Source organism: Dermochelys coriacea, chromosome 6 (assembly GCF_009764565.3).
Source record: "Dermochelys coriacea isolate rDerCor1 chromosome 6, rDerCor1.pri.v4, whole genome shotgun sequence".
Taxonomy (NCBI): domain Eukaryota; kingdom Metazoa; phylum Chordata; order Testudines; family Dermochelyidae; genus Dermochelys; species Dermochelys coriacea.
Window position 1 is genome coordinate 31,297,661 of NC_050073.1, and position 25,086 is coordinate 31,322,746.

Sequence of the window (25,086 nt, forward strand, 5' to 3'; positions counted from 1 at the left end):
GTGTTTTTTTATTTGTTTTTTGTTTTTTTTTAAATGGCATGTAAAATACTTTATCAGACATTCTCTCCACCCCGGGGGCCTCAAGTATTGGCAACTGCCATAGGCACAATGGCAACCTACATCAATCAGTGGTCTGATCCAGCATGAAAAATCCTATAAACCTGTTGGAAAGACTTGGCCCATGACTGTACAATAATCTCCATGCGGTAGAATCTCTCCATGCACACAGAGCCTCATTTAATTTAATGAGGCTTTGTGCAGGCACAGCGGTCTGTCCACATGGAGCTCACTGTAGGAGCAGGGCCTTTGTGCTTTACATATCAGTTGTAAAATATCTACTGCTGGGCATTGTGTGATTGTGGATGACTTTAATTTCCCAACTGTAGATTGGAGGACAAGGGCTGTTAATAATGGTAGGTAGGGCCCAGATATTCCTGGATGTGATGGCTGACAGACTTCTGCACCAAATAGTTACTGAACCAACAAGAGGTGATGCCATTTTAGATTTAGAATTGGTAAGTGGTGGGGACCTCAAGGAACAACTGGTTGTAGAGAACAACCTTAATTCAAGTGATCATGAGTTCATTCAGTTTAAACTAAATGGAAGGATAAACAAAAACAGGTCTGCAGCTAGGATCCTTGAGTTCAAAAGGGCTGTGGGAATTAAGGGAATGAATTAGGGAAGTGGACTGGACTGAAGCGCTGAGGGATCTGAATGTGGAGGAGGCTTGAAATTACTTTAATTCAAAATTGCAGAAATGGTCTGATCCTGCATCCCAAGCAAGGGGAAAAAATTCATAGGGAAAGCTTGCAGACCAAGCATCTCAGACAGGTTATTTTAGAGAGAGCCTACAAAGAATGGAAGATGTATGGATCAGTAAGGAAAGCTACCTCTTGGAGGTCAGAATGTGTAGGAAAAAAGTAAGAACTGCCGAAACCAAACAGAGATCGACCTGCAAAAGAAATTAAAACAAATAGTAAAAGTTTTTAGCCATATTTTTTAAAAAGAAGAAAAGAAGTGGGACTGCTTAGCACTGAGGATGCAGTGAAGATTAAAGATAATCTAGGTATGGCCCAACACCTAAATGAATAATTTTGCTTCAGTTTTTTAACAAGAGTAATGAGGAGCTGGGAAACAATGACTGTGTGGCTAATGGAAATGAGGATCTGGAAGTAGAAATGACCACATCTGAGGTGGAAATCAAACTCAGACAGTTTAATGGGACCAAATCAGGGGGCCTGGATAATATCCACCCAAGAATATTAAAAGAACTGGCACATTAAATTGCAAGCCAAATAGCAAGGATTTTTAATGAATCCATAAATGTAGGGGTCATATTTATGACTGGAGAATTGCAGATATGATACCAATATTTAAGAAGGGGGGAAGGTCACCTGGAAAACTACAGTCCTGTTACTTTGACCTGAGTTGCATGCAAGATCTTGGAACAAATTGTGTGAGAGAGAGAGAGTAGTTACAAATATAGAGGTAAATGGTAATTGGATAAAATACAACATGGTTTTACAAAAGAGAGGATTTTGCCATATCCACCTAATTTTTCTTTGTGAAGATAACCAACAAAAGAAATGCAGTAGGTCAAATCTACCTGGATTTCAGTAAGGCATCTGATAGTTTCACATGATAAATTAAATTGGAGAAAATGGGGATTAATGTGAGAATTGAAAGGTGGGGAAGGAACAGGTCATGCTAAAAGATGAACCATCAGGCTGGAAGGAGGTTACTACTGGAGTGTCCTAACGATTGGTCTTGGGACCAATCTCATTTAACACTTTCATTAATGACCTTGCCACAAAAAGTGGGAGCGTGCTAATAAAATTGGTGGATGACACAAAGTTGGGAGGTAGTGCCAATATGGAGGAGCAGAAGATACAAGAAAACTTAGATGACCTTGAAGGTGAACTAATGAGAAATGGGATTAAATTTAATAGTGAAAAGTGCAAGGTCATGCATTTAGGGACTAACACCAAGAATTTTTGCTATAGGCTGGGGACGTATCAGTTGGAAGCAGCAGAGGAGGAGAAAGACCAGGTATATTGGTCAATCACTGATGACTGAGTAACCAATTGGATGTGGCTGTAGAAAACGTTGTAGGATGCATCAGGTGAAATATTTCCAGTAGAGATAGGGAAGTGTTATTACTGTCACTGGTGAGACCTCATCTGGATACTGTGCGCAGTTCTCGTCTCCCATGTTAAAGAAAGATGAATTCAGTCTGGAACAAGTGCAGAGAAGGGTTATTAGGATCATCAGAGGTACAGAGAACCTACCTTTAGCCTAACAAAATAAAGGCTGAGGGGAGATGACAGGTCTCTCTAAATATGTCAGAGGGATAAACACCAGAGAGGGAGAGGAGTTATGTAGGTTAAGGGGTAATGTTGGCACAAGAACAAATAGGTTTAAACTGGCCATCAACAAGTTTAGGCTTGAAATTTGACAAAAGTTTCTAACCATCAGAGGACTGAAGTTCTGGAATAGGCAAAAAAACAAACAAACTTGGTTTAAGAGTGAGCTTGATAAATTTAGGGAGGGGATGGTATAATAAGATAGCATATGGGCCATTGTAGGCAACACTGCTATTAATAAATAGCTCCAACAGCTGTAAAGAGGACAGCAAATGGGAAGAGCACTGAGTTTACAGAGAATTCTTTCCCAGGTGTCTGGCTGGTTGGTCTCACTGACACTAACTGATCACTGTATTTGGGGTCAGGAAGGAATTTCCCTTCAGGTCAGATTGGCAGAGACCCAGGGCATTTTTCACTTTCATCTGTGGGTCACTGTTGGTTTGAACTGATGTAAATGGTGGATTCTCTGTAACTTGAAGTCTTTAAAGTAACTTTAAAGTCAAATCTTTAAATCAAGATCTGAAGACTACAGTAACTCAGCCAGAGTTTGAGCCTCTTACAATACTCTTAATCAATACTCGTCTCAGCAATAAAAAATTATTACATCAAATCTATCAAAAGTAAATAGTAAAGGTTAGCTGGGAGTATTTAGCACAATTAAAACTTGCTAAATCTAAGGCAAGAGTATGTTCAGAAGATAGATGAGTCTACTAAAGTGTGCATGTATAAATGGGCAGTAAAACATAAAACTTTGTGTCCTCTAGATTTGAATCTTCTGTCCATGCTTTTAGCCTTATTTCTTCTAGTGTCATGTCTATCCATGCTGTCTTGTTTTTGTAAGTGTAATAACTCAGTCTGCTTTAAAACCATCCAGAATAGAACAGCTCTGCAAATATATTAGTATATGTCTGGACTGAGGCATGTTGGGTGCTTTACGCTGTGTCACTAACAACTTCCTCTAGTCCATCATTGCCTTTCTTGGCTCCTTACACTGAGAGGTAAAACAGATGCTTCAAAGGCTAATAGAACCTTTTGTGTGTGTGTGTGTGTGTGTGCTTTGAGCAGAATGGCAGGTGTTCTTAACATAGTTCTGGGAAGTCCAGTTTCTTTGGGGAAAATAGTTATGATGCTTCTACCTTGTCTTCTGGTATGAATTCTTTTCCTTTTGCCTTCACTGTTGGGGAGCCAACCTGGTGACTTTCACGTGCCTAACCTAGCACACCTCGCTCTTCACACCATATGATATCTGACACTGATGCGCAAGTAGACAGCAGAGGGGAATTAATAGAGATGGTGGACAGGTGACTGCCTCATGCTTTTAACATGCTGAGAGATAACACAATGTCAAAAAAACTTACTGTAAATATAACACCAGTGCCAAGTGGTGTGAATGACACCCATGCCTTGAAGGATGGCTGTAGTAGGATGGTCTGCCCCCTTTAAGCCCTGCTCTAAGGAGAAACCCAGCAGGCAGCTGTTAGGAATCAGATGATTCAACTAAGCAGCAGTTAATCTTTGGCTCTGATTACTAGCTGGAAGATATGGGCAGGGCAGGCAGGAGAGACACTTTCCTGAGCAGCAGCAGAAGGCTGTACCAGGGTGCACAGCCCAGTGATCCCTCTGAGTCTAAGGGAGGGCTGTGACCCTTGAGCTACTGGGATGGTTGAGGATTCTGCAGCATCAGGTCAGGTCAGGACTATCACTTGTGGACAGGCTCATCAGACCATGCTGGTAGAAGTATGCACTTCACTACTTCCACAGGTGAAGTGTGGATCAGGTGATGCCCCTTGATGTAACACGGATGTTAGAGTGTAGGGACAGCTTAAGGTAAGTGATGTGAACACCCCCATTTTCACATTCACTGCAAATGGCTCTTGATGGCCTAAAAAGTTTATACATAGGCCAAAATTTTGAAAATTGGGTCCCTAAAGTCAGGCACTTAAAAACATGCTTAGACTCCTAAATAAAAATGGGCTGGGTTTCAAAGGTATTGAGCATCTGCAATTGCTCCTGACATGGGCGGGAACTGAAGACACCATGCACCTTTCCGCATCAAGTCCTTCGTATTTAGTAGCTAGCTTTAAGCATGCAAGTTTCAATATGTTATCCAGACTGTTTAGCAGAGTCTACACTCTTGTTAATCAACTCCTAATGACTTTAGTGTGCTTCATGTATATCACACAGAATGTGTGGTGTATATATCTGTAACTACTTCTTGTGGTGTGCCTGTAACTTTGGTTTATGTGTTTGCCTTGGGTGGTGGAGGCTGGATCATATTTTTTTCTAAAAAAGAATCTTAATATTTCCTTTATTATCTTAGGAGCGTTTCCAATGGCATATCAAAATATGATTAAATTTCTCTTCTGAAAATATTTAATCTTCTGGGCCATGTACATTATAAATTCTTGATGTCCTTAGAATCTGCCTGCTGCAGTTATTGCTGCTGGCTTATGGCTTTTTTCCTTTTTTCAGACTTCTTTGTCATGTTGTTGTTCTCTCGATATGGGAACTGTTACCATTAGATCTGATTCAGGTGGATGGTCAGATAGTCAGAACCTCCTGAACGTCATACTATTACAATGGGATAGATCTGGCTTTATGGGATATTGCTTCTGATGTTGTTTTTGCTGCAGGCTCAGGCCTCCGAGTTTCTCTTTCTGAACGTTATCCTGTTATTGCATAGAGCTGTTTCCTCATGCTACACTGCTGACTGTATATGGAAGATCATTTAATTCACTAATTGAAAATGAACATTTCTTCTGTAATTGCCTCTGAATATGTGTAGAGTGGAATGAATGGAGAATTTTCCTTTAGCAAACATACAGCTGAATTATACATCAAATTTGATTTTTTTTATTCTAAAACGGCTTTTCTTGAACTTTCAGGAAAATGCGTTGGTCTTGGCAGGAATGCTTGGAGAAAGCTTATATCTGCACATATATACTTGTTCACACAAGAACTCATCTTTGCCTTAAATGCTAATTCAGGATCTTATGAAGATTCTGATTGTCTTAAACAAGGATCAGAAACAATACCGTGTAACTAGAGGGCCAGAGTGTGAATATTGCATTATGGACACTGAATACTCAACTACACTGAATACTAACTACATTGAAGTCAGTGGAAGAACTCCCAGTGACTTGACTTAAGGGCTAAATTTGCTGAATAATGCATTGTTCTTAATGAATGCTGTGACTTTCGCTCCATATTCTTTATGAAAATATGCTTATGATATGGATACGACATAACTGAGATAAACTTTATGCAAGATGGGTCTTGTAAGGTATCATTGGAAAGGTTATAATTTACTGAATATGATTATCCAATTAGTATGCATGTATCATTTCTGTATCTAAAGTTAGAAATATGGACTATGTAACAATTACAACTGGGTGTGTATTGGGAAGACACCATCAGACAACAGGCCATAAAATTTGATGAGCTATCAGAAAGGAACAACACAACCATGAAGATACTAATCTCTCTGCCTCCTGGAAGGTGTCCGGGGACGTAACTGTGACACTACTAGGTCAGGTGGTCTTGTCACCTGATACTGAGCATTACCTGGGACTTCTTGTAACTTTCCACTGAGGGGGCGGGTGGGGGTCAAGTTTGGGAAACAAAGGACTCCCGCCTTATGTAAATCCTATCTGCTCAAGAAGAGAGACTGCTAAAACTAACTGAGATAGTCCAGTCTGAAAAGGAATATAACTGAAACTCTGAACCACAGAAACTTTGCAACCTGCCTAAAATAACATATAGGGTAAGAAATTACATTTTGTAACCTATTTCTTAAGTATATTGAGCTTAGCTTACGTACTTTGGTTTATTTGCTAAGTAATCTGCTTTGTTCGGTCATCTCTTATATTCACTTAAATTTAACCTTTTGTAATTAAACTTTTTTTTTATAATATAACCCAGTTTGTACAATTTCTAATGGGGGTGGGGGCAAGAAGTTGTGCACATCTCTCTTCATATTGAGGAAGAGGGCAGATTTTTATGAGCTTGCGCTGTGCAGATTTTTCTATACAGCACAAGACAGAATTATTTTGCGTTTATTTCCCAAAAAGGGATGTGTGTGTGAGTGCTGGGGGAGTCCTCTCACACGGAGCTGACTTCAGTCTGTATCTGCAGTGGGGTGTAGCCCTACTGTGCTGCAAGAGGCCGCGGAGCCTAATTCAGCAAAGCAGGGAGAGGGAACCCAGGCTGATGGAGCAGGGGAGGCTCAGTGAAATCCCATCAGGTGGCATCCCAGAAAGGGGGTCCAACCCCACACAAATGTTTTGTCCCTCTCTAGTGTAAACCAAGAAATAAAAAATTATGATTAAAAATGCCTGTCTGTTTGCCACTGGAGTGGGACTGGGTGGTTCAGAGGACTCCTAACACTCTATGGAAGCTTGTACTTCTAGGTCCTTAGTTGGAATACAAGTCAGATTGGCAATGAGTTTTAATGACTCCCAATGTGATGGCCTTTGAATGGCATGTGTGAAATGAGTTTGTGACTCCAGTCTAGCTCCAGCTGAACCACATTACAGATGATCTCTTTGTTGGCAGCATCAGATGAGAAATGAGAGACTGCCTAACCCTGGGAAATGATGGAGGTTCCCTCAAAAATAGGATTGATAGCATTTTGGAGAATCCCACATGGCCTGAACATGTCCTGTAGGACTTTTTATAGTCAGTGAATTTAAAAACAATCTCAAATCTATTGTTTGTCCATCTATCAGATTGTGGGAACTCTGGCATGTAAGCTGCTCCTGGGATTGTGCAAACGAATGACTCTAGCCAATATCTCCGGTCCCAGACACAACTCCAGTTATTCCCGCTGGATGCTGCAAGCTCATATGAGTTCATCAATTTAACAAAGAAATTGATATGCCCCAGGCTTGTTATCCCAAGGGGAGTCTCTCACACTCTTCAAACCAAATACACTGCATCAGGTAGAATAAACAGATTTATACAAATAGTGATTATAAGTTGTCATAAATGTAAAGGGAAGGGTAACCACCTTTCTATATACAGTGCTATAAAATCCCTCCTGGCCAGAGGCAAAACCCTTTCACCTGTAAAGGGTTAAGAAGCTAAGGTAACCTTGCTGGCACCTGACCCAAAATGACCAATGAGGGGACAAGATGCTTTCAAATCTGGAAGGGGCCGGGGGGGGGGTTCTGGCTGTCTGTGTGATGCTTTTGCCGGGAACAGGAATCAGATCAGGAATGCAGCCTTACAACTCCTGTTAAATTCATAAGTAATCTAGCTAGAAAATGCATTAGATTTTCTTTTGTTTAATGGCTGGTAAAATAAGCTGTGCTGGATGGAATGTATATTCCTGATTTTGTGTCTTTTTGTAACTTAAGGTTTTGCCTAGAGGGATTCTCTGTGTTTTGAATCTGATTACCCTGTAAGGTATTTACCATCCAGATTTTACAGAGGTGATTCTTTTACCTTTTCTTTATTTAAAATTGTTTTTTTAAGAACCTGATTGATTTTTCATTGTTCTTAAGATCCAAGGGTTTGGGTCTGTTTTCACCTGTACCAATTGGTGAGGATTTTTATCAAGCCTTCTCCAGGAAAGGAGGTGTAGGGTTTGGGGAGATATTTTGGGGGAAGACGTCTCCAAGTGACCTCTTTCACTGTTCTTTGTATAAAACGCTTGGTGGTGGCAGCATATGGTTCAAGGACAAGGCAAAGTTTGTACCTTGGGGAAGTTTTAACCTAAATTGGTAAGAATAAGCTTAGGGGATCTTTCATGCAGATCCCCACATCTGTACCCTAGAGTTCAGAGTGGGGAAGGAACCTTGACATAAGTCAAAGCACAACAAGACAGATTTGGTCAAATAAAATAAGAGCAAAATGCATTCTAAGCTGATCTTAACACTTTCAGTGCCCTTACAAACTTAGATGCTTCTCGCCACAGGCTGGCTGGTTGCCCTTCAGCCAGGCTCTCCCCTTTGATCAGTGCTTCAGTTGCTTGGTGTGGTGTCTGTAGATGTGGGTGGAAGAGAGGAAGAGCATGGCAAATGTCTCTCTCTTTTATCATGTTCATTCTTCCCTCTTGGCTTTGACACCCCCTTCCCCTTCCCTGTTCAGAGGTAGGTGAGCATTACCTCATCGCAGTCCCAAACTGTCCAAAGGAAGTGGGGGGACTCACTTGAGAGTCCAACAGATCCTTTGTTGTTGCTTAGGCCAATGTCCTTTGTTCCTGTGAGGCTGGACTGGGTTTGTCCCATACATGCCCTGATGAGGTGGTATGAACTGCCCCTCTGCTCTTGGAGAGTTTTGCCTGGGCTTGCTTTAAGCCATGAGGACACATTTTCAGCCTCATAACTATATATGGGAAATTACAACCTATAACATTACTGTAACAAGGAATTTTTCTCTTGCCACCATATTGGCCTAGATGGAGTTGGGGTTTTTTTTCGTCTTCCCCACAGCTGGTTCAGGAAGGGTTCTGTTTATGCATGGCATGAAGAGCAGTAGGCTGTATGTTGCGACTCATTAGTGAAGTGTCCGGTTTCTGTACTCCATAGGGAAGGTATACAATAACTGGATAAATGGCTTGGGAAAGGACTTAAAAAGTGGTGTTCAGTAAAGGAGTGAACGGGGCGTGGTTGGGGACTCCTATGATTGGTGTGGCAGGGAGCCAATTCCCCATTCTTATAGCCCACTTAACCCTCCTACAAGGGGTGGTGGTGGATGGTAAAGTCCTGGGAATGGATTTGCTGGAGGGACCTGGATGGAAAAAGTGGGGGAGCTGGTAAAAGCCCACTGAGTAACTATGGAATAAACATGGGGTTACCTCCACTGTACACTTTTATCCGCTGGATAGTTCTGGACATCTAATAATAAAGTCTGATTAAGCCCATGTCAAATGTCTCCTGCCCTTCTCTCAGTATAGCGAGACAATGCCAAGGGTCATTCAGTTCCATGAATGTAACTGATAGCAAAAATCAATACTGACAAAAGCTAGAACATTCTGCAGTATTTTAATGTGCTTTGTTTGTCCCCAAACTCTTAATGACACACATAACCTATATTCACAATTAATTAAATCTGAATGTAATGTAATGCTCGCAGGTGATGAGTTAATTGAATAACTTTTGCAACCAAATTAACAACAATGACTACATTAATCCACTTCTGATCAAGTTGGGGAGGACCTGGAAAGACCACAGCAGTGGCTATTTTCCATCTCCTGTTAGGGGATCACTTTTATCCCAAGAGTGCAATTCATTCCTATATATGAAAAGCTTCTTTGCCATCCTTGTATGCATCCTTGTAGTAACTGAGTTGTAGACAAAAATGTATGATGTTAAGCCTGAAGACCAGATGACTCACAACAGAAGAAATATTGGAAGGGGAACAGACTGTAATAATTAGCCACTGAACTCTCCTAACAACAAGTGCACAATGGTTCATGCTCTGTTTTGGGGGGACTGGGGGCTGGAGCTGGAGAAATTGTACCGGCTCTTTAAAATCCTTTTATATGTCAGACTGGATGTTTGTGGTATATCGTTCAGTTATACATGGTTTCTTTTCCTAATATGAGCTTGAAGTAGCAAATGAATTAACTATTTTTCATGGCAATATGGGACATTAAAGATAATGCAGCCTGATACTTTCATATCAACAAAGACAAGTAATGTGTTCTGATCTTGAAGGACTGTTAATATATATTAAACAAAGGGAACACGTATCATGGAACAACTAACGTAGGTGCTACCAAAACAAATACCCTCTACTCAATCTACCATATCACTACAGAAGAGATGACATCAAAAAGCTACTTTACTCTCTTTGTGATGAATAAATTTTCAGATGTGTCTATAGCCACAAATATTTTTTTCACTTGTAGACAGTAGGGTTTTTTTTTTTGCTTTATGTGTTAACGGTCACATTTAAAAAAGGAAATGAACTCTTACAAATTTGTATATTCAGCGCTCAGAATTGCTCATGGAAATGGTATTTATACATCCAAATTTGGTAGCTAGATTCTAATGCTCTGAAATGCATGGAAAAAATGTAATGTGAATCTATAATTGCAATTCAAGGATGAGATGAGACCACTTCATCCCTGTTTCTAAATGTACAAGGCCAGATATTTAGCTGGTGTAAGTGAGTGTAGCTCCACTGGTTTCAGATGAGCTGTGCTGACATACAACAGCTGAGGATTTGGCTCACAATATTAAGTCTAAAGATACATTGCACTTTCAATCAGTATGTGCTCCTTCCCTCTGCATCTGTGTTGCATGACCTTGCATACAGCCAACAACCTAAAATACGGAATTGTGGCAATTAAATAATTGCTATTTAATAAAACTTCTGAGGCTTGCAAAAGAGACATAAGAGTCAAGACCGGAGAAAGCTTCTGATCTAGAAATAAAGAATGCAATTAAGTACAAAGGGTGGAGGAAGAGAAGAAATAACAGCAACATCAAGTCCTGCATGAGAAATGGAATAAATGAATAGAATATAAAGTAAGATTGTGAAGCTGCCTAAGGGGGAAAACAAAGCAGAAATAGAGCAAGGTAATAGATTTGAAGCACGTATTAAAGAACAGTAAAATGGGTTCAAAGGAGAAATTACAAAAGAGCAAGGGAAGGCTGTGAAGCTTCATCTCTGCCAAAAGAAATGTGTCCTTGAGACCATTATTAATTTTGGGGAAAGACAGTTTTATTGTGCTCTGTCCTTGTGTTTTCCTGAATGTGGTATAAAGATCACTTGCATGGTATCCAGAAATTCAACATGAATCCTGAAAAGAAAAAAATGGATTTCTGATCTTAATACCATTCTTTACTGAGCATCAATTTAAGAGATTCAGGGTTTGAGGGTGGGGTGGAGGTGTTGTGTGTATTTAAAGTTTATCCCAGCTCTGGTGCTTGCATTGGACAGAGTAACGATCATATGTCTTTAGTCAACACAGGAAAGCTTCTCTTAGAGTGATCTTCATAAAAAAAATTCCACTTCAATCTTTCTCTCCAGTCTGAGTTTCATAGATATCATCTCAACATCCAGGACTTTAATTCTTCAGTTTCAGAAAGTATGGAATATGTACAGCCCCAAAAATGCCTATATAAATCTGTCAGCACACAGCTGTCATGTGCTTTCACAAAGGGAAAGACGACATTAGCTACAGCAATGAGTCATGCTGGGGGGAATCGGGTATGGTGGCTGTCATTTGACTAAATGATTGGGGGGGAGGTCTTAAGTAAGGAAAGAAGTATATGAGAAACTCTGGTTTTAGCTCTGTATGTTAAATGGGAAATAATTCTAGTAACCCCATGGTATTCCTTGACTTCTGAATGGTGGGTGACCCCTGTACTCTGTAACCTGGTAGATGGGAGAGGACTAAATGTATTTCATTAAGTTTTTCATATCGCAACCCCTTATAGCTCTTGATCTTAAAGTAAAACAAAAGCTCAACAAAGCTAAGAATTTATTTTGTTTCACTGTGATTATGGTGGCCATCCCCTTTCCTCAGAGCACCCCTTTTTAGTGCTAGTCCCAAGATATAAAATTCTGATCCACGTCTGAACTCTTCCCTGCTCCAGCCCCATCTCTCAAAAAAAAAAAAGTTTGAGGAAGTTTTGAATACAGTGTTGCAGTTTGGCCTCGTTTATAGCTCTTCCATACTGACATTTTTATCTTTTTTTTATATTACAGTACAACAATCTGTTGATTAAAAAGACGTGCCTTAAGTAATCTTTGTCATAAATACCTGATCCAATATGAGAAGAGGCGATTGTACATTCTAATATTTTGCTGTGATATTATAGTGAACCTCATAGAGATAGTTCTGTCAAGTGATGCTTGCTGAAGCTGTGAAACTAGCCAGAAACTATATAAGGTTTCTCTTAAGGCATACATTTGCAATATAAATGTATAATAAATTTCACAGCCCCATAGTTTGCAGAATGCAAGGTGGCTTGGAGCACAGAAAGACCCAATCATTCTGAGTTTCCTTATGAAGCCAAGCTCATGTACATGGCATTGACAAAGTAATGAGATTTTTTTCCCCCCTTCACAATATAGAATGGCACTATGTTCTGAAGTTTAATAAATACTTTGATTAAAACCAGACCAGCCATCTCAATTCTTCTCCGTCTGGGTTACTGTCATTGCATTTTTCATGTTTGCAGCTTTAGATAGTTCATTTTAAAATAGGACACGTTTCTTAAGAATGTGAGTGATTTTTGTGTGCTTGCAAGTGACTAACTTCTCTAATTTAGGGGTGTCATCCCCAATATGTTCACAACATTATGTAACCCTGAAAACAGTTTACCTCAAATATATACCTGAGTGCATTAGCAAATTCTCTAATACTTGTTGCAATACACATCAGAGAGTGCATAAACTTTATGGACCTGATCTTCAGCTGGTATACATGGGTAGCTCCATTGACTTTGATGGAAATACACCAGATTATACAAGTTTAGAATCTGGTGCTACCACTCAACTAGTAAAATAAAAATAATTCTATAAATGGTTTGTTTGTTTTGTTTTTTTTTTTCCCCCAGGAAGTTGGAAGGAAGAGCGTTACTTCTATTGAGCTATGTCTACATGTGGCTTGAAACTTTGTTTTTAAATAGAAATGTTTTTAATTTAATTTGGGTTGCAGTTCTGAGTCCCGATGACTTTGAGGCGATTCTCTTGGGTGAAATTCTAATGGAAACCTGAATTAAATCAGGATACTTAAAATCCAAGCGGGCGTGAAATAGGGTTGGCTGTTTTTTTTTCCTTAAAGCCTTGGCTTTCTGCAGAAGATAAAACTAAGAGGCTGCTATCACTGTGGTACAATGTTAACTGGACAATGCTAACCTTAACTTGGTCAAGTTCTGCATCACAAATCTCAAAGTTAGAACAAATTCAATGGAGCAAACTATTATTTAGGCCTCGTCAACACTAGCAAGTTTGTGCGCAGTAAAGCAGCTGTAACTCCTGAAGTGTATATACTGCCAAGCCACTTAGTGCGCAGATGCAGATGCAGTGCTCTAAAAAAATCACCCCGACGAGAGGCATACAGTTTTCTTTGCCGGGGCTACAGTGCTGTGGTGCCAGTGTAGACATGGTGGTCATTACAGTGCTGCGATTGGCCTCCGGGAGATGTCCCACAATGCCTGTTCTCGCCTCTCTGGATATTGGTTTGAACTCTACTGCCCTGCCCTCAGGTCTCCAACCGTCATCTCCACCCCAGACATTCCTTTGCAGATTTGAAAGTCCCCTTCCTCTTTGCTCAGTGATGTGTGCAGTGGTCTTAGTGCATCTTTCCAGGTGGCCATGACTGCTCCAAAAAAAGAAAGGGGAAAAAATTCATAGGAAGGAGTTGTAGACCAAGCTGGATGAGCAAGCATCTTAGAGAGGTGATTAAGAAGAAGCAGAAAGCATACAGGGAGTGGAAGATGGGAGGGATCAGCAAGGAAAGCTACCTAATTGAGGTCAGAACATGTAGGGATAAAGTGAGACAGGCTAAAAGTCGAGTAGAGTTGGACCTTGCAAAGGGAATTAAAACCAATAGTAAAAGGTTCTATAGCCATATAAATAAGAAGAAAACTAAGAAAGAAGAAGTGGGGCCGCTTAACACTGAGGATGGAGTGGAGGTTAAAGATAATCTAGGCATGGCCCAATATCTAAACAAATACTTTGCCTCAGTCTTTAATAAGGCTAAAGAGGATCTTGGGGATAATGGTAGCATGACAAATGGGAAGGAGGATATAGAGGTAGATATTACCATATCTGAGGTAGAAGCAAAACTGAAACAGCTTAATGGGACTAAATCGGGGGGCCCAGATAATCTTCATCCAAGAATATTAAAGGAATTGGCGCCTGAAATTGCAAGCCCATTAGCAAGAATTTTTAATGAATCTGTAAACTCAGGAGTAGTACCGAATGATTGGAGAATTGCTAAATAGTTCCTATTTTTAAGAAAGGAAAAAAAAGTGATCCGGGTAATTACAGGCCAGTTAGTTTGACATCTGTAGTATGCAAGGTCCTGGAAAAAATTTTGAAGGAGAAATTAGTTAAGGACATTGAAGTCAATGGTAAATGGGACAAAATACAACATGGTTTTACAAAAGGTAGATCGTGCCAAACCAACGTAATCTCCTTTTTTGAAAAAGTAACAGATTTTTTAGATAAAGGAAATGCAGTGGATCTCATATACCTAGATTTCAGTAAGGCATTTGATACCGTGCCACATGGGGAATTATTAGTTAAATTGGAGAAGATGGGGATCAATATGAACATCAAAAGGTGGATAAGGAATTGGTTAAAGGGGAGACTGCAACGGGTCTTACTGAAAGGCGAACTGTCAGGTAGGAGGGAGGTTACCAGTGGAGTTCCTCAGGGATCGGTTTTGGGACCAATCTTATTTAATCTTTTTATTACTGACCTTGGCACAAAAAGTGGGAGTGTGCTAATAAAGTTTGCAGATGATACAAAGCTGGGAGGTATTGCCAATTCAGAGAAGGATCGGGATATTATACAGGAGGATCTGGATGACCTTGTAAACTGGAGTAATAGTAATAGGATGAAATTTAATAGTGAGAAGTGTAAGGTTATGCATTTAGGGATTAATAACAAGAATTTTAGTTATAAATTGGGGACGCATCGATTAGAAGTAACGGAAGAGGAGAAGGACCTTGGAGTATTGGTTGATCATAGGATGACTATGAGCTGCCAATGTGATATGGCTGTGAAAAAAGCTAATGCGGTTTTGGGATGCATCAGGAGAGGCATTTCCAGTAGGGATAAGGAGGTTTTAATACCATTATACAAGGCACTGGTGAGACCTCATCTAGAATACTGTGTGCAGTTCTGGTCTCACATGTTTAAAAAGGATGAATTCAAGCTGGAGCAGGTACAGAGAAGGACTACTAGGATGATCCAAGGAATGGAAAATTTGTCTTATGAAAGGAGACTTAAGGAGCTTGGCTTGTTTAGCCTAACTAAAAGAAGGTTGAGGGGAGATATGATTGCTCTCTATAAATATATCAGAGGGATAAATACAGGAGAGGGAGAGGAATTATTTCAGCTCAGCACCAATGTGGACACAAGAACAAATGGGTATAAACTGGCCACCAGGAAGTTTAGACTTGAAATCAGACGAAGATTTTTAACCATCAGAGGAGTGAAGTTTTGGAATAGCCTTCCAAGGGAAGCAGTGGGGGCAAAAGATCTATCTGGTTTTAAGATTCTACTTGATAAGTTTATGGAGGAGATGGTATGATGGGATAATGGGATTTTGGTAAGTAATTGATCTTTAAATATTCAGGGTAAATAGGCCAAATCCCCTAAGATGGGATATTAGATGGATGGGATCTGAGTTACCCAGGAAAGAATTTTCTGCAGTATGTGGCTGGTGAATATTGCCCATATGCTCAGGGTTTAGCTGATCGCCATATTTGGGGTCGGGAAGGAATTTTCCTCCAGGGCAGATTGGAGAGGTCCTGGAGGTTTTTCGCCTTCCTCTGTAGCATGGGGCATGGTTGATTTGAGGGAGGCTTCTCTGCTCCTTGAAGTCTTTAAACCATGATTTAAGGACTTCAATAGCTCAGACATGGGTGAGGTTTTTCATAGGAGCGTGTGGGTGAGATTCTGTGGCCTGCACTGTGCAGGAGGTCAGACTAGATGATCAGAATGGTCCCTTCTGACCTTAGTATCTATGAATCTATGCTCCACACACCAGGCGATTCCCCACTTGGTGTAAGGCCAAGTTGCTGGACTTCATCAGCATTTGGGGAGAGGAAGCTGTCCAGTCCCAGCTGCGCTCCAGCCGTAGGAATTATGATACCTACGGACAGATTTCACGATGCATGACAGAAAGGGGCCATGACCAGGATACACTGCAGTGCAGCGTCAAAGTGAAGGAGCTGTGGAACTCCTACCACAAGGCATGGGAGGCAAACTGCTGCTTCAGTGCTGCACCCATGAGCTGCTGGCTCTACAAAGAGCTGGACACGATACGTGGGGGTGATCCCACCTCCCCTGCAAAGGACCCTGTGGATACTTCGTTGGCTTGCATGCCAATTGAGAATGGACCAAGCCAGAAGGAGGCAATCTTGGACTAAGAGGGGGAGGGGGACCCATGGGCAGAGGATGACTCGGAGGGCAGAGATGCATGCAATCAGGAGCACTTTTTTACCCTGGAGGAGCCTAGCCAGTCACAGCAGTCAGATCTTGGTGAAGCACAAACAGGAGAGGAGGCCTCTGGTAAGTGGATCTAATTTTGGGAATTGCTGAAGCAAGTTGTTGGGGGTAGGAAGGTTGCAGAGAGCAGGCTTGTCTCCCAACTCATGCCTAGTCTGAACAGCGGAACAGGCTGTTGATACGCTCCCTCACTTCATGGGAATCTCCCTCAGATCTCCAGGAAACTCTCATGGAGATACTGGGCAATCCGCTGCTGCAGGTTCCTCGGCAGAGCTGCTTTGTTTCTTGCCCCATTAACGGTAACTTTCCTGCACCACTCTGCCGTGACGGGTGAGGGGGGACCATTGCTGAACACAGGCTAGTCGCATAGGCACCGGGGTGGAAGCTGCAGGCTTGGAGAAGACCTTCCCTTGATTCCCTGCTCACCGTCAGCAGCGAGATATCTTCCATAATGATCACCTCCTGCGGAAAGTGTGGGGACAGGAATGACTGTCAGGCCCACCCTACAGTGCTGGCTCCAAGTGTCCAAGAACCATGTGCCCAGTGTACAGCATGGTCTGGGAACACTGATTTACCCTGCCCCTGTGGCTACTCACCATTTTGGGGGTTGGGTGGCTCATGCGTGCTTGCCTGGGGTCAGCCAGTTAGTGACAGATGTGAGAGTACTGGTTCAGTTTTAAAGCACGGAAACAGTGTTGTCTGTATTGCAAACAATACTGTGTCTGTAAAATGTTGCATTTAAACTTCACAGAGATGACCTTGGGAGCACAGCCTCCCTCTTTATCGGCGGCAGAATGGCTGCGCAGAATTAGAAAGTGTCCAAGAAGAACTAAGGAGGACTTTATGCGGGAAGTTTTGATGCACTCTGCTGCTGTGAGAAAAGAATTGAAGGAGTGGTGGGACAGCAAGAAGAGGGACCGAAAGGAGAATGCGGCACACCAGAAAGAAGCCACGGAGCGGCTCTTAACAGTTATGGAGCGCCAAGTGGACACACTCCAGGCGACACTAGCTCTTCAAACTGAGCAGCTCCACGCCCACCCTCCCCTGTAGCCCCATCACAAAACTCTTTCCCATGTGTGTCCCCCCCCCAACGCCACCAACACACTGTTATCAACCTCCTGGCTCCACTCTACCCACAGCATTCCACTCCTCCCTCCTCACAGTCTAGCAGTGTGGATTCCCAATACCCACTGCACTCAACACCCATCCCTCTTCAGTTTGGCCCTGCTGAAGTACAGCACCCACTGCATCGTACTCCAAAGGAGAAGGTTGGGTATGATCCCTGGACATACACAAATCGGTAGCCGTCCTGGGACCCCTCCTCCTCTTGAGACCTTCCCTTCCCCCATCCCCCTCCCTGCTGATTTTTTTCATTTGACTCTCTCATCTCGTTGTTGTCTTTCAATAAAATAATTGTGTGTGTTTTGAAAGCAATCTTTATTCTATTAATGAAAGCAAAAAGAGTATTGCAAAGCAACATACAATTATGTTAAGGCCCCTTCTTGCATCATGTGCACCAATCACCTTCTAACATTATAAGCACTGCAATCCCAAGCATAGCAACAAATATTCATGGCTTTCAGCTTCAAATTGCTGCCTCAAGGCATCCCGATCCTTATGGCCCACGGTGTGCCCCTTTAATAGCCTTGGTGTCTGGCTGTTCAAACTCAGCCTCCAGGCGCTGAGCCTCTGTGGTCCAGCCCTGAGTGAAGCTTTCACCCTTCCCTTCACAAATATTATGGAGCATACAGAATGCGGCTATAAGCGTAGGAATATTATCATCGGCCATGTCCAGCTTCTCATACAGGCATAGCCAATGGGTTTTTAATTGGCCAAATGCACACTCCGCAGTTATTCTGCACTTGCTCAGCCTGTTGTTGAACTGCTCCTTGCTGCTGTCAAGTTGCCCCGTGTATGGCTTCATGAGCCGTGGCATTATGTGGTAGGCGGGGTCTCCCAGGATCACAATGGGCATTTCGATTTCCCCTACGGTGATGTTTTGGTCAGGGAAGAAAGTCCCTGCTTGCATCTTTCCAGACCAGCCTGCATTAATGTCTGTGACACTCCCACAATGATCCACAAGCTCCTGGAGAACCATTCAGAAATACCCCTTGCGATTAACATACTCAGTGGCTAGGTGGTCTGGTGCCAGAATTGGAATGTGTGTGCCATCAATCGCCCCTCCGCAGTTAGGGAAGCCCATTTGTGCAAAGCCATCCACAATGTCACGCACATTCCCCAGAGTCACGGTCTTTCAGAGCAGGATGCGATTAATGGCCTTGCTCACTTCCATCAGTACGACTTTTTCCCACTTTGAACTGGTTAGCAACCAATTGGTGGTAGTCTGGAGTAGCCAGCTTCCACAGTGCAATTGCCACATGCTTCTCCAGCAACAGTCAGCAGTTCTCAATCTCATGTTCTTGCACCGCAGGGCTGGGGTGAGCTCATCACACAGTCCCATGAATGTGGTTTTCCTCACGCGGAAGTTCTGCAGCCACTGCTTGTCATCCCAGACACGCATCAGGATGTGATCCCACCACTTAGTGCTTGTTTCCCGAGCTCAAAAGTGGCGTTCCACTGGTCAACACCTCCATGAATGCTACAAGCAAACTCATGTGATAGCTACTTTGCATGGCAAGATCAATGTCACACTCCTCTTGCCTTTGTAGTTTAAGGAATAACTCCACTGCCACTCGTGATGTGTTGGTCAGTGCAAGCAGCATTCTGGTCAACAGCTCGGAATCCGTTCCTGCAGCCTAAAAGAGGCAGGGCAGGGTGTGCAGTACACAAATCGTTGAAAGATGGCACCAAATGTGGATGGAAGCACAGGGATTGCTGGGATGCGAAGCAATGCATCACGGGGCATTGGGACAGGACCTAGGATGCCCCGCAACCCCTTCCGCCTTCCCACAAGTCTTAGTGGCAAAAGAGAAAGAGGTGCTCTGTGGGATAGCTGCCCAGAGTGCACTGCTCTGAATAGTGCCGCAAGCATGAACACACTATTGCGCAGGTAGCTGTCAGTGTGAGCACACAACAGCAGTTTTCCTTTGGTGCTTTCTGAGTGGCACTGCAACTGCCGGCGCTGTAACTTTGCAAGTGTAGACGTGCCCTAAGAGTAAGAGTAGTTACTGCCAGACAGATGAAGGCATAAAACAATTTAATTTTGCAATATTATACCCTGGAGGGTAGATTTCCTTCTGTTTGTACTTCAGTTTATGTTGGTAGGAGCCACCGATTAGGATTTGTAGCCTTGGTGAATTATATCTAACAATATGTAACTGCATGCTAGTCTTATTGATATGTGATTAGTCCTATTCTGACCAAGATTATCCCTGGAGCTGATAGGCAACGGATGGATTATCACAAGAAAATTTAATCTGACAAGACTGAAAGGTTTTAAAATCTGACTGAGGTGAAAAGTAAAAGTATATTGGATCTGCTGAATGGAGTTGGCTGGCTTCAATCCTCCATGGGACAATCAAACTGGCCATGAAGGAGAATCTCTGATATTTTTTGTGTGAAATGAACCTACCACCTGGCAAGAAGATACAATGCTGGATTTACGCTTGTGACAACTGCTTTAAACCTGATGGACTCTAATGGGGTTACCAGGGTAGTAAGAAAAAAGATGTGTAAGGGAGCAACTCTGCTCCTCTTCCGCACCCTGCTACATCACAGCTCAAAATAGGGAACACTTTGGCTGCAGTTTAATTGCGAGAGGAACATTCTTCTCCCATACTATTTCTAGCAAAACCAAACCCTCATCTGTAATGGATCTGGATTCAACTGCACTTATTTAAAGGAAGTTAAAAAAAATTCTTGACACCTTGATCAAAAACAAGTCTGAATTTCAGAGTGGAATCTAAGTTGGTGTAACTAATATACCAAAAAAAGAAAAGGAGTACTTGTGGCACCTTAGAGACTAACAAATTTATTTGAGCATAAACTTTCGTGAGCTACAGCTCACTTCATCAGATGCATCACTTGCATCCAATGAAGTGAGCTGTAGCTCACGAAAACTTATGCTCAAATAAATTTGTTAGTCTCTAAGGTGCCACAAGTACTCCTTTTCTTTTTGTGAATACAGACTAACATGGCTGCTACTCTGAAACCTAATATACCTAGAGGCCTAGAGAGAATTATAACTTCACATCGCTTCTGAACCTGACTATATAATTCCGAATACATAATCAATTTGTTGTGTAAATTGCAAACCCCCTTAAACTAGATGTGTGTAACAAATGTGAAAACTAGCAGTGTGTTTATTGCCCAACCTAGCATTTATCGTTATGAAAGACACTGTTTCCTCTGTTAAATATTTAGCAGTAATCCATCTATTGTTTTTTGTTTTTTTCAGAAATAGAACTTTAACTGTTTCATTTCTTCCATTTTACTTCCAAGGCCTTCATTTTGGGCCAAATTCTGAAGTCTTATACAGGACCCAGAGTGTTTCTTTTTCTATTTATTTTAAATGAATAAAGACTGAATTAAAAAGTTAAGATGTCAGGATTTGGGCCAGTGCAAATTAGTACTGAATCAAGGCCATTCTGAGGCTTAAAGGGTCACTGTCACCCTTTATAATGAGTCAACTTTAAAACCTATTTAAAAGATGTTTCAGGTGCCCTTGGGCCTTCTGACAATTTTTTTGTGGTTTTCATAGAAATATAGGTCTGGAAGAGACCTTAGTAGGTCATCTAATCCAGTCCCCCCTGCTGAGGAAGGATCAAGTATACATAGTCCATCCGTGGGAAGTGTTTTGTTCTAAAAACCTCCAATGATGGGAATTCCACAGCTTTCCTTGCTAGCCTATTCCAGTGCTTAATTATCCTTGGATAGTAAGAAAAACTTTCTAACGTGAACCTAAATCTCCCTTGCTGCAGAGTAAGCTCATTATTTCTTGTCCTGCCTTCAGTGAACGTGGAGAACAATTGTCCACCACTCTCTTTATAACAGCCCTTAATATATATGAAGACTGTTATCCGATTCCCCCGCAGTCTTCTCCCTTCCATCCCCAGTCATTTTTACAGTCACATTTTCTTGTTTAAAAATTATTTTTCTCTTCCCTATTGCTGTGCGAAAGACCACAAAAACAATAGGAGGGAACTAAGTGACTGACTATACACAGAGCTTTGTCAAATGTAGAAGGTGGACAAATTGAAAAAGCAGAAAGTATTCTTTTCTCTAATTTGCCTGTTTATAATGATCATAGGTGTTACTTCGGACAAAAGTAGGTAACATTTTCAGACAGAGATGTGACTTCTAAACTGATAATGTCTCACTTGACTCTTCCTCACTTCTCTGTTCACTTCACCCCAAAAAAAGTGTTCCAATCAGATGGAGACCTGCTGTTTTATTTCCATTAGTATGATGGAAAATCAATCTCAGTCTCCTTCACTGTGGTGTCATATATGTTTTGTAGCATTTGGTTTCAAATATCTTAATCAGGTTGTGCAGAATTTTAATGTGCATTTGTCCTCTGTCCAATTTGACTAACATTTTTGGAGAGACAAGTCTGGAGAAGAAAGATAGAGCCCTCAAAGGAGAGAAATAGACAAGACCCTGGAATCACAGACAAAGAAACATGGAGAGGAAAAGAATGAGTGGAGGCAAGATGGAAGGGAGTGGTGTAGGTTAGGGAAGAGAACACCAAGGGAGAGCACTGAAGGACCTTTGACAAATACACCTTGCTGAGATCCATCTCCCTGGTGGCATGAAAATGCAATGCATATATTTTCCAGAGTGGAATATACAGAAGAAAATGATGTAATCATTCAGACTTCCAGCATTTTCGTAGTAAAACCCATTTTAAGGGCTTCATACAATTAATTTTAAGGTTGGATGAGACTTTTGCATGGTATCCAGTCTCCTCTCTGAGTGTGCTTATTTAATGAAACATGACCAGTATTGTCCATTGTGTCACTGGTGAGAAGTCACATGCCTTACTGCTTAGAAGCTCTGCAGAGTAACTTCAGTCAGACACAGAGGCCCTGGTTCTCTATTCCTTTATGCCAGTTTTAGGCCAGTGTAACTTCATTGATGTGATAGGAGTTAAACCAACCAAAACTGATGTGACCAGTGGTCAAAGTAGGTGCTAGTGGCCGGGGTTCAGGGGAGTACAGCTACCTTTGCTAAATGCAGAGGAGAGCTCTCTCCTCCCCTTGGCTTGGGAGGAAAACACTACTTTGACTGCTCCCCCTATTGCTACCCCATCATACCTAGTGGTTAAAGTGAAGAATCTGTCTCTGATTCAGAGACTGTACAGATGTGAAAATAGCAATGGGACACCTGGTAAAATTACTCGTCCTCAAGTGAGTTCAACAGCAATCAATCAGAACTATGCAGTACAAACATTCAAATTAACTGCAAGTTGACTGAGCCCCTGTTAAAAAGAAATACAGTATAGTTGAATTCTTTTTATTTACTTTCTTATCTTTAAGGCTTTAGGGTTCATAGGGGAAGAGGTGACACACACACACTCTCATACACCTCTCTCACATGGGGCGGGAGCATGACCCATTGACTTGACCCTCCCTTCCTGGTGCTCTTCACTCTCCATGCCTGGCTGGTCCCCTGGGATGGACCTGCCTCGCCTAGTACCTGGCACTCCGTCTTCCTGAGGCAACACATGGGGAGTGGAGCGCATGCAGGGTCACATGCCCACTACCCACAGATTTTGCCAGGGTTCACACCAGAATATGGCCAGCAGCAGCCTTTTGCCACTGTGTGGGAGGGGAGGGAAGGGACGGGAGCTGCTTCCAGTCGCAGTGAAGGAGGAGAAGGGATTACCTGGCCTGTGTCTTTGCAGAGCTCATCTCTTCCCCCACCCCCACTCCTCTGTGGCTGGAAGCTGCTTGTCCCGTCCTCCCTGCACACTGTTGAAAGGCAGCTAACACCTCCAGGCTGCTGCTGGCCACCAACATAACACAGCTGCCTCCTGTCCTCCGGCTACAGCACGGTCAGGAAAGGGTTAAGCCTTAAGGATGCACTGTGCACCAGGGCCCAGGGAACCTGACTGCAGGCGCTTCAGTGAACCTGGCCAGAGAGGTGCCTAGGGGATGGAGCAGCCCTGCGCTCCCTAGGGGCAGGACCTAGGGCAGGAAAGTGGGTGGTAAAGAGGATGCTAAGCCCCTGCATGGGGGGCTTCTGTGGAGCCTACAGGGTCGGGGTGCAAACAGGCTGGAAATTGCTTCTCTGCCCCACTCCAGAGCTTAGCTGAGGGGCAGAGAGGCTTCCTCATGCCAGTGCTGTGCGGGGCTTTGGCACATGCAGGGCTCAGCTCATCCTGACCAGTGCCCCGGGCCGGAGAGTCTTGGGCTTTCCAGAGGCAGTGGGGGAAGGAAGGAGCCTGCCGGCCAGGCTGTTGCTGAGCTGAACACTCTGACCGGGGCTGGTTCTCTACAGCACTGGGAGCAGGATGTACCCTGATGGGGGTGGGGAGACATAGAGGAGCAGTGGGGCTGGGGGAATTTGAAGGGGCAAAGCAGGGAGAGGACAGCGAGCTGGGGAGCACGTAAAGGGATGATGGGTGGACAGCAGAAGAGACATGTAACCAACTGGCACCTGCCCACACTCAGCAGCCACCGCAGCTCGCAGCACATAGCCAGTGCCAGACAGAAACTGGACAGGAGGTGGGGCCCTGCTGGGCGAGAGTCGGCATGCAGCGGGGACTGCGCTGATGGATGAGTAGGGGGAGCAGCCGGCCCCGCCACCAGTCTTGACCCACTCGCTGTTGGTGGGGAGGTGGCTGGTAAGCAGGGATCAGACCAGCAGCAGGACCCGCCAGTATTGATGGGGGGGGGGGGGAGAACGGCAACAGAAAATATGGGATAATTTGTCTGTTTTTAAGAAAAAGTCTGCAGAAGGGCTTAAATACGGGACTGTCCCTGTAAAAAGGAGACGTCTGGTCACCCTAATTAGGACTTATGATTATACTGTCTAAACTACTTACTGACAAGATGCTACTAAATAACCTCTCTTCACTTCAATGATTAATCACTCCTCTGGAAAAGCTTGAGGTCACTCCTGATGTTTGATCCCAGATTTATTGGCCTTCTGCAATAGCTAGCCAAATAACAGATTGTAGAGGTCACCGAACTGATGGTGAACATATCCAGGGAAGCTGAAGGGGAAGAAAAATCGTTTAAGAAATTCTCAGAAAACTGGACTTCAAAACTTCACATTTATTGGCTATAAAAAAAATAATGCCTTCCATTTTGAAGCTCTAATTAAACTTACACTGAAATATACCATGTTATGACAGATTTAGGGCTCAAGGCAAATAGTATGAGGGAAATCCCTCTTCCCCCCAAAAATCATCCATACTTTCACGTGTCTATAACTTAGCAGTAACTGAACTGTGTGACCTTTTCTGACAGATTAATGGGTGCGACTTCTTCTGGTGGTTATTAGTCATTTTAATCTTATCTGTACAGTGATATAAATTATCAAAAAGTGAGCTGAAGTGCTATAAAATGTTGTAAAAGTGCCAAAAATATTGGAAAAGATGCAGGTAGGCTTGAGAATTGAGAAAGTCAGAATTCTGCAGCATTCAACTTTATCTATTGAAATATTCTGTCA